The sequence below is a fragment of the Plutella xylostella genome, chromosome Z (genome assembly GCF_932276165.1).
Source record: "Plutella xylostella chromosome Z, ilPluXylo3.1, whole genome shotgun sequence".
Classification (NCBI taxonomy): Eukaryota; Metazoa; Arthropoda; class Insecta; order Lepidoptera; family Plutellidae; genus Plutella; species Plutella xylostella.
Window position 1 is genome coordinate 706723 of NC_064012.1, and position 21550 is coordinate 728272.

The following is a 21550-nucleotide window of genomic DNA, read 5'->3' on the forward strand; positions in this document are numbered from 1 at the left end:
CTAGGGTTACGTTCCCGTGTTCCCGGGAATTCCCGGGTTTGATTTTTTATCGATTCTATGCTATATTTTCATCTTTATTTATCTGTTTCTCCTACCTTAAACAAAAAAAAATATCGGCAGGCTTGTCGTCTACGATCTCGTTTTTGTTGTAAATTATTGGAAAATCATACGTGATATTGTTTTCGCGCAGCTGCATTGCAAAAATAAATGACTCATCTACATCACCTTGTTTCACCTCTTCCTGATTCAATATTTTCATCGTTATTTAAGTATCTGTTGGTCCTACCACCTACCTAAAACCAAATAATTGATCGGCTTTTACATATGTGACCAAAGAGTATGTAAAAGCTAACGCTAATGTGACGCCTGTCATATTTTTTTTATGTCCCCATTTTGTGTCCGCGTTTATTTTTATAAAATTACTAACGCATAGAAAAAACCAAAATAAGAAGTAGGATGAGCGATAAGTCGTTGAATATCAGTTTTTCTAAAACATTACCTCTTCTATTTAAATTATATGTCCATAATATTATTTTCAAACTCTTAATTATAATACCTTTGCAATTGTTTAATTTACAATTAAGAAAAACCAGTGATTTGGCATGAAAAAGAAATCATTATTATTTTGATTGTTAATTTATCTGACTGTTTGCTTTTTTCTACCTATACGAGTGATAAAAGTACATTTGATATATAATTTTAAGTGTTTAAATAGACTTTTAATACCTGAAAATAGCAAAACCAAGCATTAAAAATAAATTCCCGTTTCCCGGGAATTCCCGGGAAATCTTGAAATAATTTCCCGTTTCCCGGGAACAGAAAAAGGTCGGGAAAAACGAAACCCTACTCTGACCTAATAAATAAAATGAATATGTAGGTTTACGTATAGGTGATAGTGAGCGCACAGCCAGCCGTAGTCAATGTGGACCCGAAGTACATAGATAGATAGAATATTCTTTATTTGTACACACACATAAAGCACTATACTTCACACGTTAAACGCGGCCAAACCGTTGTTTTCAGTTGCCCGGCGCCCGGGACCACATGGCTTCAGGCCTAGAACCTTCGACGCCACTGCGCCGTACGGCCACGTGAAGTGTACGAATAAATAAAAAGTATTACAGACGATTATTTTTAGTCTGACCAGTGCATTATGGATTTATCATTATGTTTTGCTATAGTGGGACAGAAATACAGTTGTAAGGTAAGAGTAATAGTATTCATAATACGTTAAAAGATATGTTTTTGTTAAAATCCTAACTAATATTATAAATGCGAAAGTAACTGTGTCTGTCTAAATTCAAATTCAATTCATTTATTCACACTACTCACAACATACACGACATAATTAAAATATTTTCAAAACATTAATTAACCTAGAACTTAACTAAACTAAACGTAAAATAATCATTATTATTTATTTATTTATTTTTTGTGGGTAGTTGCGTAATAAACCGTAACGTAATAAACGTGGTCAAACTAATGTCATGATCCTACCTGTTAGGGTCGTTAGCCTGAATGTTCTTAGCACTGTTTCATGAAAATCGGTTCAGCAGGTCAAATGTTTATCGATTTTTAGTGTCAATTATGTTTTAATGTAGGTAATTTAATTTTAATGTTGGTTATGATTGTTTCAGATCGTATGCTGCAAATATTATATTTACAATTATATACATAACATTACATTGTATGGAATTCGCGAAGAATACTAATTAAGTGCTTGATAAACTACGAAATGAATACATCAGGGGAAGTTCTGACTGTCGCAGAAAATCTAGCGGAACCGTCTCAGGTGGCGTGGACACGTCATGAGACGAAGATGACCACACCGTGCACCTAAAACTGTACATCCTCGAAAAGATGAAACGTAAGGTAAGGTTCCTAGCAATATTTTATCAAAATTGGCTGAGCCGTTCAAAAGGGTTCTCCCTTTTTTGGCATAAGATTTTTTTGCCTAATCTTGTATTGCATAGTAACGTTTGGTCAAAGTCTCGTTACGCCGAAAATCGTATGGCATAAATCTCGTTTAGTAAAAAGCTATTTCGCATAACATTGTTTAGCCTAATAATGGTATGGCCAAATCTTGAATAGCCTAATAATGCTATGGCATAGGTTTATACAAAGTAATAATATTCGTTTGGCGTTAACTTTGACGGAGCGTCTCCCTACATAGCGCAAACTGGTGCCTTGTTAGTTTCCGCTGTTTGGAAAACGCTCCGCTCCGCTTCGCTGCGCTCCGCTTTGGTTTTGATGAACATGTGCACCTAACACGCTCCTCCTCGCTTTGCTCGTCGTCGCACCTATTTTTAGGTTTCGATCTCATGGGGTTTGTAATAATTATATTGGTCGTTAACTTTCGATTTTTAGATCATACAATATCGTGATTTTCGGGATGTAGGAGAAAAATACCACAATTTGTACATTTACTACATACTTAATATATTATTTATTAAGATAACATTAGGAGAAACAAGATTATACATAGGTATAGACGAACATAAATTTGAGCAAACGAAACTTAGGTGTTTAAAGATTGTGCCTAAAGAGTTTTAGACGAGACGAGCCTTATGCCACATAAGTCTTGGCAAAGTGATGGTTCGGCCAAAAAAGTTTAGACCATACGAGTTATGCGAAATGAGTTTTGGTCAATAAAGATTATGCCAGATGAGCGGAACCCGTTCAAAAGTTATGCCACTTTTAGTGAAGAATGTCGGTTGTTTTAACGGCGGATGGTTCGTTATTGTTTATGTTTCGTTAGAAGTATTGTTCTTAGTTTACTCATAAAGTCAGTTAGGTACATAACTAATATATTTAAGTATGTAGTTGGTGAATAACTTTATGTGTAACATATAAACATTTTATTTAATTCAAATAATCTGGGTGCACACTTGCATTTGGTATCTATGATACAAACACCACAAATATTGTAGCTTTTCTGTATAATTATGTATACATATTTTATTTTAATCGACCGAATGGCGTAGTGGTTAGTGACCTGACTACTGAGCCGATGGTCCCGGGTTCGATTCCCGGCCGGGGCAGATATTTGTTTAAACACAGATATTTGTTCTCGGGTCTTGGATGTGCCCGTAAAATGGCAATAGGCCCGCCCCCTATTACATTGGGACTAACATACACTCTGGCGAAAAGTGGGTGCAGCAATGCACCTCTGCCTACCCCGCAAGGGAGTACATTAGTACAAGGCGTGAGTGCGTGTTTTTTTTTTTTTTTTTTATTTTATTTTCTCAAATTATGTTGCCAATAATAAGTTAGTATAGTAGGTACTTAATTCTAATTAGACGTAGTGGCGCTTGCCGCTGTTAGTCTGTGACTAGCTTGGTTTTTTACCTATTTTACTGTAAGTTTGTTTCTATCTGTGGGAATCTGTTAGTGGCATGTCTAATAATATAATAAATAGCTATTTTAAGTTATTATAAGTAAGAACATGCTGTTGATTCTCTTAAAATAATAAATACTTAAATAAATAAAAGTGTGTTTTTAGGTCGCGCAAACGTGGATCCAATTTATCCAACTATGAGTGAAGTTAAAGGAGAAAGAATCCAAGAAGTCGCCAGAGGTATGCGTCAGAAGCAGTATAGTTTGGTGAGAGTTGAAGTCAAGTTGTGAGCTATTCATACTCATTTATTGTTGCAACTATGTTGGTGTTACACTGTTCTTACATCTATGTACATTTAATATCCTTAACATAGCTCCCTGCAGGGCATAGCAATATTTTTTTAAAAACTAAACAATTATGAAAGTACTTAAAAATTATAAAACATGACATAAAACTTTATAACATAAAACATTAAACTATGTGATATATTTAACAATTTTAAAATAAGTACCTATTTAAAAACTATCTATAGATTGGCAAGTTGCTTGGCGACCCTCCTTGCGGGGTGACAGACGCGGAGGGGACGAGGTACCCAAGACGACAGCGGGTAGCGGGAGGGTAGCGGGGAAGGGCAACGCGTGCACTGCATGTCATTGTTACGGCAGTATCGGCCGCGCAGCCGAGGCGGCCACATGTCTTATATAGTCTGTCATAATTTGAGTGCGACCCACATGAGATCATTGATCCTGAGACCATTAGTCTTAGGATGAGTGTTGAGGCCTTTTTAATATTATCATTATATTATTATTATTAGGTATCTATAATTCGTCAACAAAATAACGTTAAAAACAACAAATCGTATAATGTCTCAATATAGGGGCTTCTTGTAGAACAGCGTACCGGATCAGTCATGCTACGCGGCTAAAGGTTGGTACTGCGCAGTCAGATACGAAAAAGTAAACAACAAAGACGAAGAGTCCATATGACAGTGCGTCAGTTGTCAGTTCTTGTAACTAGGAAAGCAACCAAAATTTATCTGATTTAGGGCTGATTTTTCAATGGGCAGATAAAAGCTATCTGTCGAATAAAATTGTTGCTGTCACTGTCTCATACAAACATTCAGACGTGACAGCATCAGAATTATTCCCCAGATAAAACTTATCAAACTATTGAAAAATCAGCCCTTAATGAAAGTAATTAATGAGCAAAACACAAAGAAAAATTACAAAATTGATGAAATTTTGAAAGAAAATGGTCATATCGTGCTTCGCCTACCCTACCATACCACCTGGAATTAAATCCTGTTGAACTTGTGTGGCGGTACGTGAAGGGCGAGCTCGCAAGAACGTCGATTGACTCTAACTTATATAAAGAGATAAAAGACTTTGAGTTGCTTTTCTCTAATTATTCGCCTGAAAAGTGGAGAAATTGTGACGACCATGTCATAAAAAATTAAGACGAATATTATAAATCTGATAGAGTATTTGACGATGTATTGGACAGGTATGTTATTGTTTATTTATAATTTAATGTAAATTAAACACAAAATATTATAGGTGTACACTGAACTAATATGACTGGCGTACTCTAGTACATTATACTTCAAAGTAGGTATAATGTTTTTTGGTTTTTGTCTTAGATTTATAATTGAAGTTAATGAAAACGATGATGAAGATGAGGATGACGACGACGATGAACAAGTTCAAACAGAGAGTGAACATGAAAGTGACATGGAAATTGATTTATAAAATAAAACACGTTTACATAAATAAATTCAAATTGGTAGATATTCTGAAGGTAAACATCCAAATTTTAATGCTGTCAAACTATAAATTTTAAGCTAAATATGACATTTACGGGAACACTCATAGAATAAAATTTTACCTACGTCAGAAATAGTTACAAGCTATCGCGAGATTAATCCGGGCACACTTTTCTACGTGTGTAGCATGTCGTGCTACCTCGCCCCCGCCACTTCTTTCACCCCGCAAGGAGGGTCGCCAAGTAACTTGCCACATTATAATAAGTATTCATTTACTTACGGAATAATAACACCTTTCTATAAGTACTCGTAATGTTTTTAAACTGCTGAAAAATATTTGATAATTTTTCTCACATTTAATAGTGTAAGGTAGTTTATTATAGATTTTGATACATTTAAAATATGGGCTATTGTTAAAGATCTGCATATTTGACTGTGGTACAGCTAATTTATTCTTATTTCTTGTATTTATTTGATGTATTTCGTTTACTTGTTTGAAAAGGTTCATGTGTATATACCTATCTGTGTATATGTGTATTACCAATCTGATTATTTCATAGATATAAATAGATGGTAGGGTTAGTTCTTTGTGTTGGGTAAAGTATGATTTTCAACTAGTTGTGTTCTGTATATTGGATATAATTCTGAGATATTTTTTTTAAAACAAACAAGTCGTGCACATCTACACTGTGTCCTCATAAAATGATGCCGTAGCTCAGCGTTGCATTTGCGTAGGCATAGTAAGCCGACAATGCCGTTTTGAGGTCTGTATTTTCTTTTAGTACTCGTACACCTAGTGCATAAATAAATTGTGATAGGTAGTTTAGTTTTTATGGTTTGTATGTGACTTTTCCAGTTTATATGGGTATCTATATTTATGCCTAAGAGTTTAAAATCTGTGACTTTTTCTACATGGTCTAGTTGAAGGTTAAGAGGAGCTTTTTGATAAGGTCTGAATCGAATGATTTTCGTTTTTAAAATATTGATTTCTAGATTGTGATTAAAAAGCCAGGGAAACATATTCAACGAAACGAAAACGTTTCGTTGAATATGTTTTTAATTTGATTATTGCAGTCATCTTCGGAAATAAAGTAAAATAAGAGTAATATAGAAATGTCATCTGCAAATAATGTGTTATGTGCTTTTATATGATTGGTAAATCATTTATATAGATAAGAAATAGAACACATCCTAAGACGCTTCCTTGTGGAATAGAGCAGTTTGTTGGAACAACCGGAACGGTTGTAGATTTCATAGATATTATTTGTTGCTTGTCTAGGTCGGTATATTGTAGTTGAACGTATTGTTTTCTGTTAGCTAGGTAGGAGTGAAACCAGTCATATAGTAGTCCGCGTACTCCTGAGTCATATAGTTTGGTCAGAAGTATTTTATGAGAGACTTTATCGTAGGCCTTCGTAAAATCTAATAGAAGTCCTATAGCATATTTCTTGTCTTTAAGGTAATTATGGATCTCCTGAATATATTTATATACTTACTGCTTATATCGTTGAGTGTTTCTTCCTAAATCTGTGTTGGTTACTATTAATAGTAAAACAAATTAATGCTGTTTTGATATTGTTGGTCAAAATGTATAAGTTTAAATCCTCCATAAGCAACAACTGGTCATAACCTGAGAATGAGGTGATCGAGTCCGGTAAATAATCTAATAAAACATAATTCGCTTGCCTTCTCAATACGGCAGATAGGGAGAATGCATGCGTTATGCTCGGCGCTACGACCGACACTGGAGATGGAAATGAAAATTCAATGAACACAATACATAAATGTATGTGTATTTGAATTTACAATAAATGTGTGAAACACTTTCCCGACGTCATTCTAGTGTAACCCTTATCTCTCACAAATTAAGGCTCGTTACAGATTTCCCGCAGAAATCGTAGTTGCAGTAATATTGTCCGTGGTGGTAGTAAATAGTGCTTTCACATGGCTGTATCGACGCTGAATTGTCGATGTAGTGGTGAGTCTCAGCACGATTCGACCTCCGCAGTGTCGTGCGCTCCTGGTAGCAGGAAACTATTTACGGGATCGGGAGCTCCTGAGTCCGGTGCAGTCAAGTCCAGGCCTTTTAACCATCGAGGAAAAAAAGGAAGTGCAATGGGTTTTATTGTTCATGGAGGAATCGATTCGAAATATTATATTTTCGTCATTGTTTTCATTTAGATGAGCTCTTTGAACAGATACATATTAATTTGATGTCCCTTTTGTTATTTGCGATAAGGCAATCCCAGTGGGAAAATAAATAGGCTATAAAAAAAATAAAATAAATTGTTTGCCTCTGCGACGTCGGTGTAAGTGTAAAGCATTTCATTTTTTAACTTCACGTCTATGCTTATGATCACCATGTTCTTTGGAATAAATATTCGGTAACTTTCGCATATAATATGTAACATAGATACCCGTAGGTTATGAGAGATTGCTTTCCTCTTCGTGTGTTTTATGTAGTATTATGAAGGATTTGTTGTATAGCAGCTTGCAAACAATTGTGAAGCTTATTCATGGCGAGCTGCACGAGGCAACGTATTATTTGATCACCGCCTTGGCGGGAATTTCACAATTTCATTTCGCTTTCGCTGATGTTCGTCTTGCGACGATCCAAGAATTTCACCTCTAACGTCGCAATATGAATAATATAGTTATCCCTATTAATCATTACCTCTGAGTTCTGAAAAACAACAAAATATAACCGAGATCATATTCTATTAATCCATGTACGAAATATTGAAGCAGCATTTTGAGCCCGCTTTGATTACCTCATATTCATTCCTTCGTCTTTTTCTTTCAACTTTCTTTCAAGCTGGACATGGACTCTCCTTTTGCCTTCTGTGCCATTTCGGCGTTCTTTATGAACTTTTCGCGTGGGACCATAGGAACTGCGCCACTGCTTGACGTGGCCAGAGCAATACTCTGTGTGCTTTTTGCAGCCTTCTCTTTCCTTCTGGGAGGAGCCAGCTGCACTACAGGTTTAAATACTATGCAGTGTGATTAAATAACCTCTTGAGCTACTATTTCTACTTCAGTTTAGTTACAGAGTCCTGCCAGTTCTGGACTTCCCGGATTGACGCCTTAATTTTGTCAACGGTGATGTCGCATTCAGTGGCTTTTTCGAGGTTTTAACGCTTAAGACACTACTCCTTGGCGAGATATTAAAGCTTTTTAGCTATTTCTACTTCAGTTATAGAGTCCTTCCAGTTCTGGACTTATTGAATTGACGCCATAATTTCGTCAACAATGATGTCGCATTCAGTCTTCGAACCTCTAACTTTCGTTCTTGATTGATGAAAACACCTTTGGCAAATGCTTTCGCTGATGTTCGTCTTGCGACGATCCAAGAATTTCACCTCTAACGTCGCAATACGAATGCCTCCAGTTATCCCTATTAATCATTACCTCTGAGTTCTGAAAACCAACAAAATAGAACCGAGATCATATTCTATTATTCCATGTACGAAATATTCAAGCAGCATTTTGAGCCCGCTTTGAGCAATCTAATTTGTTCAAAGTGAAATTGTCAGCCCATCTTGACACTCACTGAAGAGCACCGCGATAGGATTTTGATATTGAACCGCCGTTTGACCGGCGACTCACCGACGATATGCTCCGCAAGTGGCCTTTACGAGGTTTGAACACTTTGGGAGGTTAGTTAGCTGCCTCTTTAGCTGCTATTTCTACTTCAGTTATTGAGTCCTGTCAGTTCTGGACTTAACCATCGAGGAAAAAAAGGAAGTAGGAAGGAACCTATAATGGGTTTTATTGTTCATGGAGGAATCGATTAGAAATATTATATTTTCGTCATTGTTTTCATTTAGATGAGCTCTTTGAACAGAAACATATTAAATCGATGTCCCTTGTTTTATTTGCGATAAGGCAATCCCAGTGGGAAAATAAATAAGCTACTTATAAAAAATAAAAATAAAACTTTGTTTGCGTCTGCGACGTCGGTGTAAGTGTAAAGCATTTCATTTATTAACTTCACGTCTATGCTTATGATCACCATGTTCTTTGGAATAAATACCCAACTAACACCGTAGCGTTAAAAAAACTCTCATATAGCTTGTATAATGGTTCCATTCGAAAATTAAAGTGTTAAGACATAGCTGTATAAGAGTGTAGGAGAGTGCTCTAACTCACTTATAACCACGAAAGACGCCCACGATTTTGAAAGTAAAGGCTTTAGAAAGTCTGTAAAACGGTGTCATTGAAGTGTTTAAGTTATAGAAAGCCTGTAGTACGGTGTCATTGAAGTGCTAAAGTTACCATAGAAGAGCTTTTAATCACTCTCAGCTAGAACTTTTACCGGTATAGTTGTAGTTGTAGAATGGTTATTTGACACTCTGACTCTTATTTGTTTGGTAAAAAAGGGTTAAGTGAGTATGTTACCGTTTTTGGAATACACTTTTACCATACAAGTTGTATGTGTTTGAAAATAATAGTGTCAACAGCAATCATACGCGACAGTATTAAAGTGACAGTATTGATTAATATAATAATAACAGTAAATATAATATATTAACTTGACTTAACATGTTTTGTGAATTGAAAATAATATGCCATTGTAATTTTAATGTAATGTATACCATATTTCCCACCTCAATTTTAATGCGCTCCGAATTTATTAAGGATTTCAAATGAAACATAAGTAAATATAAAATAGACGACTCAATTTAGTATTTTTTTGTATCCTTGCTGTATGTCCATTAGTTTCGTAAATCGATTGGCATGACTGGAATGACAAAATTCACATAAATAGGTAAGTATTTTAAAGCAAAATATTGTTTATCCCATTTATTTATAGGTTAGGTCGCCAATGCAAATGGCGAACTTACATTTAAGACATATAGACTCACCTAAGTCATCTATTACACTTTTTGAAATAGAACACCCTTAGCCAAGGGTATTATGCAGTCTTAGTCGATCCGCACAGTCTTGCTTAACACCGTTACTTTTACAGTCTACTTGCCTAACGCAATAAGCGTAAGTTAAGTTAACCTTAAAGATTAAAACTGCATTGTTGAGTTTTCCAACACTGTAAGAATCTTGTCTTACTGCACTCTTGACAAAATCTCTTTTATAACCAATGCCTGCAGCCTAAATTCAATATGACACTTAAAGATTTATATGAGTATTAAAGGAAACCACTTAACAACCATAAGTGTTAACAGGTGTCAGTGAGCACTCTTGTATAGCTTTAGGTTCTAGAAACAGTTTAAACCTATAACATCTTAATTATAATTGCTTTGACTAATACCATTTTAACACTTAAACCTGCTGTTAATACTAATTTCATTTTTTAACTCATCTTTATCGCTTTATGTTAGAACTGAGATAATTATAACACAGTTATACAGGTTAAAATTATAAGAATAGCTGTAACTGAGGGTAAAATGTTTGTTGGGTATTCAGTAACTTTCGCATATATGTAACATAGGTACCCGTCGTGGTTTTGAGAGATTGCTTTCCTCTTCGTGTGTTTTGAAGTACAATGGCTTTGCTTGGAGACGGATCCTGAAGCTTTTGTTTCCTCTCACACTTTTCATATAATGTACTTACATTTATTTTGACATTTTTAGAAATCTATATGATTTTCCTATATAATGTTAATATCGACGTTGCACGCCAAACATATTTTTGTCATATCTTTGCAGAGGGTAAGTAAAAAGCATTTATTTCCATAGAACATGTTTACAGTGGTTTGATCTGCAAATTCCGCACTAGGCGAACCTGTATCGCGGAATTTATATAATGTTGAGCGTAACGAAAATAACACAAATAAAATTTCTAAAAAAACTAAACATAATAATTAACATTAGGTAGGTATATTACTTAAAACAATTTTAAACTTAAAGTAACAGTATAATAGGAACTTAATACCAACTAACTCACTAACTCTAACTTTCGTTCTTGATTGTTGATTACACCTTTGGCAAATGCTTTCGCTGATGTTCGTCTTGTGACGATCCAAGAAACACACAACAGCTTCCCGCGAGCTTCGTCTTAAAAAGATTTCCCGCGGGAATTCCAAGATAATTTTTCCAGCAATAATTCTAATTTTTCTCGCTGTAAAAACCATCCTTGAACTTCAACGAACATTTAAAAAAAAGATTTGGCCAAATAGGTCGAGGCGTTGTTGAGTTTTGCGCTTACCAACACATTTTGCGATTCATTTTTATGTTATAAGATTACCTCGGAATTCTGAAAACCAACAAAACAGAACCGAGATCATATTCTGAACTATTATTCCATGCACGAAATATTCAAGCAGCACTTTGAGCCCGCTTTGAGCACTCTAATTTTTTCAAAGTAAAATTGTCAGCCCATCTCGACTTTCACTGAAGAGCACTGCGATAGGATTTTGATATTGAACCGCCGTTTGACCGGCGACTCACCGACGATATGCTCCGCAAGTGGCCTTTACGAGGTTTGAACACTTTGGGAGGTTAGTTAATCACAGTTAAAGAGCCGCTATTTCTACTTCAGTTACAGAGTCCTGCCAGTTCTGGACTTCCAGGATTGACGCCTTAATTTCGTCAACGGTGATGTCGCATTCAGTGGCTTTTTCGAGGTTTTAACACTTAAGACACTACTCCTTGGCGAGATATTAAAGCTTTTTAGCTATTTCTACTTCAGTTATAGAGTCCTTCCAGTTCTGGACTTTTTGAATTGACGCCATAATTTCGTCAACGGTGATGTCGCATTCAGTGGCTTTTTCGAGGTTTTAACGCTTAAGACACTACTCCTTGGCGAAATATAAAAGCTCTTTAGCTATTTCTACTTCACTTATAGAGTCCTACCAGTTCTGGACTTTTTGAATTGACGCCATAATTTCGTCAATGGTGATGTCGCATTCAGTGGCTTTTTCGAGGTTTTAACGCTTAAGACACTACTCTTTGGCGAGATATAAAAGCTCTTTAGCTATTTCTACTTCACTTATAGAGTCCTACCAGTTCTGGACTTTTTGAATTGACGCCATAATTTCGTCAACAATGATTTCGCATTCAGTCTTCGAACCTCTAACTTTCGTTCTTGATTGATGAAAACACCTTTGGCAAATGCTTTTGCTGATGTTCGTCTTGCGACGATCCAAGAATTTCACCTCTAAAGTTGCAATACGAATGCCTCCAGTTATCCCTATTAAAATCATAATTACCTCGAAGTTCTGAAAACCAACAAAATAGAACCGAGATCATATTCTATTATTCCATGCACGAAATATTCAAGCAGCATTTTGAGCCCGCTTTGAGCACTCAAATTTTTTCAAAGTCAAATTCAGTCAGCCCATCTCGACTTTCACTGAAGAGCACCGCGATAGGATTTTGATATTGAACCGCCGTTTGACCGGCGACTCACCGACGATATGCTCCGCAAGTGGCCTTTACGAGGTTTGAACACTTTGGGAGGTTAGTTAGCTGCCTCTTTAGCTGCTATTACTACTTCAGTTATTGAGTCCTGTCAGTTCTGGACTTAACCATCGAGGAAAAAAAGGAATTAGGTACAATAGGTTTTATTGTTCATGGAGGAATCGATTCGAAATATTATATTTTCGTCATTGTTTTCATTTAGATGAGCTCTTTGAACAGAAACATATTAATTCGATGTCCCTTGTTTTATTTGTGATAAGGCAATCCCAGTGGGAAAATAAATAAGCTACTTATAAATAATAAAAATAAAACTTTGTTTGCGTCTGCAACGTCGGTGTAAGTGTCAACCCAATCTATGCATTTCCTAATTACTCCCCCCAATCTATGCATTTCCTAATTACTCCGTTTCCGTGAATAAAATAGACGATGCTTTTCTGCAAGACCTAGATAATTTTTATGTATCTACTGTCATATCCTGTACTCCAGAACAAATCCATAAACATGTTACTAAACACAAAAATAAACTTAAAATACTATCAATCAATATTCGCTCTATAAACTGCAACTATCATAGTTTCCTTACTCTGCTCACAAGATTAGACATAGACTGCGATATTCTAGTCTTAACAGAATGCTGGTTGAATTGCCTTTCTAATTCTAACGTACCTACGCTAGCAAACTATACCTCTATCTTATCAACTAAACATCAGAATCAAAGTGATGGCGTTATTGTTTATGTAAGATCCGAACTCGCCCTCAACTCAGAGGAACTTGATTTTAACGGATCAGCCTCTGGGCTTCTATTGAAAGTAGGTTCTGATATAGCTATACTATGCATCTACCGCTCTCCTTCTAATTACAACATTGATTTATTTTTAGAAACTCTAGACCAAGTCATTCCTACGCTATCTTCATTTAAATCCATAATTATAACGGGTGATATTAACATCGATATTACCCCAACCTCCCTGGACTCACGCTCTCATAACTATCTTAGCCACCTTTCATTCCATGGTCTCCTGCCAGCACACGATCTACCTACTAGAGATAATAGCTGTCTAGACCACCTGATGCTTAGAACACAATCTCCATCACTCACTTTTATTCTCGACTCACATACAACTGATCATCGCCCAGTACTCTTTATGCTAGACTTTAAACCCATACGAGATAAGTCTTTGGGAACAATCTCTATTATAAACTATGATGGCTTGGATAAAGACATGGAACAACTAGACTTTACTCATGTCTTCTCCTCCAAGGATCCTGAGTCTGCAACTAATAATTTAATAACCAGTCTCTCTACTATAATTAATAAAAATACAACAGTTAAAATTATCTCCAAAAAACATAAAATTCTTAAGCCCTGGATCTCTCCCGGACTCCTTCGATGCATGCGTAACCGCGATCATCTCCATAAACAGCAGAAAGCGGACAAGGATAATGAGATTTTAAGACTAACTTACATACGCTATAGAAACTTTTGCAATAAGCTTTTGAAAAAAATAAAAAGACAGTATGATACAAATGAATTAAAAAAGGCTGGTACTAATAGCAAATGCTTATGGGATACTATAAAAAGAATTTCAAACACTAAAAAAACTAAATTCATAGCTAACCAACTTCTTTCTCCTACTAACTCCCCTAAACAGTCATGCAACAGTGTAAACACCTTTTTTGTTAATATCGGAAAAACTTTGGCCGATAATATTAGATGCTCACCCCACCCTACGGGCTGCAGTAACCCCCCTCCTCAATTATCTAACACTCCTGGTTCTTTCGTCCTGCTGAACACAGACGAAAACGAAGTTCTTGGCGCCATCAACTCTTTAAGACCCCTTGCTGCTACTGGCTGGGATGGCATTTCCCCAACAATCATTAGAAAATACTCCTTGATTCTCGCCCCTATTCTTACACACATTTTTAATCTTTGCTTACAAAACGGTTTCTTCCCCTCTGCATTCAAAAAGGCCATAATCCATCCTATATTTAAAAGTGGAGATAGGTCATGCGCTACTAACTATCGTCCAATCGCTGTGCTCAGTACATTCTCGAAGCTTTTGGAACGCATCATTAATAATAGATTGATCAATTACCTAGAAACAAATAATATAATATCACCCCAACAGTTTGGATTTCGTAAAAATATCTCCACCGTTGATGCAGTTCTAAAGCTAACAAATAATATAGTAAAAAACATAAACAGCAATAAGAAAACTCTCGCGGTGTTCCTTGATTTAGCAAAGGCCTTTGACACCGTACCGATTCCTATTCTTCTAACCAAACTATACTTAATCGGTGTCAGAGGCACTCAGCATAACCTATTCGAATCGTACCTTACGGGACGATCACAAATGGTTAAAATAGGCCACCACACTAGTGACGAATTGCAAATCTCCTACGGGGTACCGCAAGGTAGTATATTAGGGCCCACACTATTCCTCGTTTTTATTAATGATATGTGTAATATTCCACTTAAAAATGGCACTATTATTACATACGCCGATGATACAGTCCTCCTTTTTAATGATGTTAGTTGGGCTAATCTCCAAAAGACAGCTCAATCAGGTTTCAATGTTGTCGCAAACTGGCTTTCCACACACTTCCTTACCTTGAACACCTCTAAAACCAAATTTATACCCTTCTCTCCCACATCCGCCAATCAACCTAAATCACCTATTGTTATCCAAGCTCACTCCTGTCACGATCTTCTATTGTGCCAATGCCCCTCCATAGACCGTACTGACATAATTAAATACCTAGGAATCACTTTAGATAAATATCTTAACTTTAAAACCCACATTGATATGCTTACATCTAGACTTAGGAAATTAATGTATGTATTTAAATCTATCCGACACTCTGCCCCTCCAAATGTAATCAGGACTATGTATCTTGCTCTAGCTCAATCTATAATTACATATTGTATACCGTGTTGGGGTGGTGCTGCAAAAACACATCTAAAACCGCTGGAAGTTGCCCAACGCGGAGTACTGAAGGTGGCCACTAAACGTCCTATCCTCTACCCCACCACTAAGTTATACAAGAACTGCGACATTTTAACTGTCAGGCAGCTCTTTATTTACAACACGGTGATTTATCAACACATCCATACACCCCTCTTTGAAACCTCCAAACGTCGCAAAGACTTAATTTGTAATACTCCCCTGCCTAAGCTTAGTTTTACAAAAAGGCATCAGTTTTATCTTGGCCCAAAATTATATAATAAAATTAATAAAATCAATTTTGTGTTTGACAAACCTACATTTGAAGTTAAAAAGAAAGTGTCTACACTACTAAAAACCTTTACATATGATGAAACAGAGCTTTTTATTAAGTAATACGTACTTATTCAGTTTACGTACTCACACTCATTCTGACTCACATACAAACACACACACACAAACACACACACACACACATACACACACACACACACACACACACACACACACACACACACATACACAGCATGTTAGTTATTAGGTTTTTATTTTTATTTTGTGTCTTCTTTTATGTCCTTCCTTCTGAGGGAACATAAAAATATTGTTTGAAAAACATGACACCACCGATCACTGTTACGATCCGCATAAGAGGTGCGGGCCTACTTAATCATAAATACAGGCTACATGTGAGCCTAGTTATGATAGTAGTCGTCAAAACTTTTCTGTTATGTTAATTTTTACTAAGAATAAAGATTTTTGATTTTTTTTTGATTTTGAGTGTAAAGCATTTCATTTATTAACTTCACGTCAATGGTAGCCTTATGTTCGGATCGCTGCTGATGTCTGCTTGTCTCTGGCACCGCTGAAGTGGCCGGCGATAGACACGATGACGCTCCGCTCGTGAGTGTCACCGCTGGCATCCGGTCACCGGGTGCACTGGACTGTCACTGGCACCGCTGAAGTGGCAGGCGATATGCACGATGACACCCCGCTCGTGAGTATCACCGCTGGCATCCTGTCACCGGGTGCACTGGACCGCTGATGCTGGGGCCGCTGACTCCGGTTAAGTTAACCCGAAGTGCGCCTTGATGTGTTGTCCTGGTGCCGCTAAGTGATAGGGCGGTGGCGCAGCTCGCGGCGCCACTGCTAGCACCCATCACTGGGCACACCGGAGCTCGACTGCTGATGCAGCCATCCCTACCGGAACGATCCTCGGATCGCCCGGTTGACGCCTTCAGAGACGATGCGTCTCTGATTTCTAGCGCCTGATCAAAAAGTGGCTACTACTAGGGTGGTGTGGTCAGTGACCACATCCACCTGGATCCGGCTCGAAGGACCATGAAAAGGCTTGGTAGCCTTATGTTCGGATCGCTGGTAGTAGAAGCGACGTTTATTTGTATAAGAAGAAAGGTTATTAATATGTAAGGACTCTTAATACCGAGATACAGATTCTGGCATAGTGACATCTATGTAAATACATAAAAACTACTTGATAACTGAACATACCGCCCACCAAGAACGTACGTTCTTCATTACCACCCTCACCATGAGGTCAAGGGGGTAACTCCACAAGATGCATGGACTTGATAACAAGCTGATAAGAACCTACATGCATCCTGTGTGCTTTAAGATGTGGCTGGTATACACAGTTATTTACATAAATTTTTACAATCTAATTTTGATAAGTGCTAATTTACGATAAAATTTTGATGGGATCTTCCGTCTTCGCTGTTGCTGTTGTCACTGGCAACGCTGAAGTGGCAGGTGATAGGCACGACGACGCTCCGCTCGTGAGTGTCGCCGCTGGCATCCTGCCACCGGGTGCACGGGACTGTCTCTGGCACCGCTGAAGTGGCAGGCGATAGACACGATGACGCTCCGCTCGTGAGTGTCACCGCTGGCATCCTGTCACCGGGTGCACTGGACCGCTGCTGCTGGGGCCGCTGACTCCGGTTAAGTTCACCCGAAGCGCGCCTTGATGTGATGTCCTGGTGCCGCTAAGTGATAGGGCGGTGGCGCAGCTCGCGGCGCCACTGCTAGCACCCATCACTGGGCACACCGGAGCTCGACTGCTGATGCAGCCATCCCTACCGGAACGATCCTCGGATCGCCCGGTTGACGCCTTCAGAGACGATGCGTCTCTGATTTCTAGCGCCTGATCAAAAAGTGGCTACTACTAGGGTGGTGTAGTCAGTGACCACATCCACCTGGATCCGGCTCGAAGGACCATGAAAAGGCTTGGTAGCCTTTTGATCGGATCGCTGGTAGTAGAAGCGGCGTTTATTTGTATAAGAAGAAAGGTTATTAATATGTAAGAACTCTGAATACCGAGATACAGATTCTGGCATAGTGACATCTATGTAAATACATATAAACTACTTGATAACTGAACAATGCTTATGATCACCATGTTCTTTGGAATAAATATTCGGTAACTTTCGCATATATGTAACATAGGTACCCGTCGTGGTTTTAAGAGATTGCTTTCCTCTTCGTGTGTTTTGAAGTACAAGGGCTTTGCTTGGAGACGGGTCCCGAAGCTTGTTTTCCCACACACTTTTCATATAATGTACTTCGTAAATATGTGACTTTGTTGGGGCTTCTATTTATAAAATAATTTAAAATATTTACTGTTTCGTCCTAAGTATTTTTGGGGGGAGCGCTCAATCGGCGCCAGCGCTTTAAAATGTTGCCATTTAGGTATTTTATTAACTCACCAATTTTTTATTGGTAGTAGTTTTCAACTTCCTCGTTTTGAAAACTTCGTTCTTCCGTTTTATGAATGGATGTCACATAATACTCGTAATAATGACGAATAATTTTAGTAGGCTCTATGTGTCATTATTTCCCTCGAGGCTCCGCAAACCTTTTCCATTGCTTCGTCTTTTTCCTTCAACTTCCTTTCAAGTTGAGCCCTCATGGACTTTTCCTTTTGGCTTCTGTGCCATTACGGCGTTTTAGTGAACTTCCCTATAGTTGCGTGGCTTTTGCGTGGGAACATGTGACTTGGGCACTGCAGGGGATAGTGCTGGATGGGAATAAATGGAGCTCCACTGCTTGGCTTGGTCAGATGAATGTGCCTTTATCTTTGAAATTTAAAATTTGGTTTCTCGCACTTTGAACGATTAGGCACTAGTGCGATGATCTGCCGTGTATTATGAAGGATTTGTTGTATAGCAGCTTGCAAACAATTGTGAAGCTTATTTATGGCGAGCTGCACGAGGCAACGTATTATTTGATCACCGCCTTGGCGGGAATTTCACAATTTCATTTCGCTTTCGCTGATGTTCGTCTTGCGACGATCCAAGAATTTTACCTCTAACGTCGCAATACGAATGCCCCCAGTTATCCCTATTAATCATTACCTCTGAGTTCTGAAAACCAACCAAATATAACCGAGATCATATTCTATTAATCCATGTACGAAATATGGAAGCAGCATTTTGAGCCCGCTTTGATTATCTCATATTATTTATTATTATTATATTATTATTTATTATTATTACTTTCTTTTAAGCTGGACATGGACTCTCCTTTTGCCTTCTGTGCCATTTCGGCGTTCTTTATGAACTTTTCGCGTGGGACCATAGGAACTGCGCCACTGCTTGACGTGGCCAGAGCAATGTTCTGTGTGCTTTTTGCAGCCTTCTCTTTCCTTCTGGGAGGAGCCAGCTGCACTACAGGTTTGAACACTATGCAGTGTGATTAAATAACCTCTTGAGCTACTATTTCTACTTCAGTTACAGAGTCCTGCCAGTTCTGGACTACCCGGATTGACGCCTTAATTTTGTCAACGGTGATGTCGCATTCCGTGGCTTTTTCGAGGTTTTAACGCTTAAGACTACTCCTTGGCGAGATATTAAAGCTTTTTAGCTATTTCTACTTCAGTTATAGAGTCCTTCCAGTTCTGGACTTTTTGAATTGACGCCATAATTTCGTCAACGGTGATGTCGCATTCAGTGGCTTTTTCGATGTTTTAACGCTTAAGACTACTCCTTGGCGAGATATTAAAGCTTTTTAGCTATTTCTACTTCAGTTATAGAGTCCTTCCAGTTCTGGACTTTTTGAATTGACGCCATAATTTCGTCAACGGTGATGTCGCATTCAGTGGCTTTTTCGAGGTTTAACGCTTAAGACTACTCCTTGGCGAGATATTAAAGCTTTTTAGCTATTTCTACTTCAGTTATAGAGTCCTTCCAGTTCTGGACTTATTGAATTGACGCGTTCATTTCGTAAACGGTGATGTCGCATTCAGTGGCTTTTTCGAGGTTTTAACGCTTAAGACTACTCCTTGGCGAGATATTAAAGCTTTTTAGCTATTTCTACTTCAGTTATAGAGTCCTTCCAGTTCTGGACTTTTTGAATTAACGCCATAATTTCCTCAACAATGATGTCGCATTCAGTCTTCGAACCTCTAACTTTCGTTCTTGATTGATGAAAACACCTTTGGCAAATGCTTTCGCTGATGTTCGTCTTGCGACGATCCAAGAATTTCACCTCTAACGTCGCAATACGAATGCCCCCAGTTATTCCTATTAATCATTACCTCGGAGTTCTGAAAACCAACAAAATAGAACCGAGATCATATTCTATTATTCCATGCACGAAATATTCAAGCAGCATTTTGAGCCCGCTTTGAGCACTCAAATTTTTTCAAAGTCAAATTGTCAGCCCATCTCGACTTTCACTGAAGAGCACCGCGATAGGATTTTGATATTGAACCGCCGTTTGACCGGCGACTCACCAACGATATGCTCCGCAAGTGGCCTTTACGAGGTTTGAACACTTTGGGAGGTTAGTTAGCTGAACGTATATTTTAATAAACTTTAAAAGCCTTTTTCATAATGCCTTGATAAGAGGTATCGGTGTAATCAATGATAATAATCAGTTTAGAATGTCAAGAAAGTGACAGCATGATTTTTATCCCACTGATGAGCTTAATCAAGACTTTGTGAAACAGGCGTTAAGAATACTATATTATTACTATTACTTCATCACAACCCATCAGTCACGATCGTGCGTTCGTCTCGCTCGCACGCATTCTCAGTGCATCACCGTGTATACTTTGAAATATTTTGTTGTTGAGTCAGAGGTTGTCAACATTTTTTACTACAAGCTACTGCGCGAATATGCCTAAGACCAGTGTACCTGCGAATTGTGCTTCCTGTGCTGACAATGTCGGCCATGGTCCGGAGTGTTCCAGCTGCAAGTCGAGATACCATTTCTCCTGCGCTGGTATCAGTGAGCGAGGATATGACCGACTTGGTACAGGGAAAGCGACTTGGATCTGTTCGACGTGCCGGGACAAACAGGCGAAACCATCTGCGGATCTCGATGCAACTTGGACTTCTACGTCTGAATCGAAGTCTGGCGGAAAGACAGGTCAGGGTGCCGCAAAAGAAGATCTTCTGGTGCAGATGGCTCAACAGATGGATACAATCCTCCAGAAACTTAATTCTATAACTGCCATTGAGGCGGATATAAAACAGTTGAGAAATGATATAACTGTCCTTAACGGTAACCTCAATAAGAGCATTGAAGAGTTATCCCATAGGGTTTCTGAAGTGGAGAACCGCGTCACGGAGGTGGAGCAACTACGCTGCGAGGTTAATGACCTAAAGAAGACTGTTGCCGACCTGACCGACGATAACAGCAGAAATGAGCAGTGGGTGAGAAAGTCGAACATTCAAATCAATGGTGTGCCTCAGAAGAATGGCGAAAATCTTATTGCCATAATAACCAGATTGGCAGACCATTGCCACTTTCCTCTAAAAGCTGATACGGATATAGATTTCATAACGCGCGTTGCAACTAAAAATGATAACGATAAGCGCCCGAAACCAATAATAGTGAAGTTTCAAGCAAGATATAAAAAAGATGACTTTCTGGCTGCTATCCGGAAAGTGAAGGGTATCAAAGGTTCTGATATTGGCTTTGTGGGGGTTGAGGATAGGATCTACGCGAACGACCATCTATCAGCAAAAAATAGGTACCTTCTCCAGCAAGCTAAAGCAAAATCTAAAGACAAAAACTACGCATTCTGCTGGGTACGCAACTGCACGGTAATGGTTCGGCGCAATGAAAAATCTCCTATCATTCACGTAACGTCAATGGAAGCTTTAAAAAAAAT

General features: G+C 38.1%; 1 long non-coding RNA gene across 1 annotated transcript; it reads right to left on the bottom strand.

The window, feature by feature from the left end:
* Window positions 1–8391: 8391 nt before the first annotated feature.
* Window positions 8392–18837, bottom strand: LOC125491218. Its single transcript, XR_007268190.1, has 2 exons — window positions 18737–18837; window positions 8392–8458 (listed from the first exon to the last, which is right to left on the bottom strand). It is a non-coding gene; the product is annotated as an uncharacterized LOC125491218 (long non-coding RNA).
* Window positions 18838–21550: the final 2713 nt, after the last annotated feature.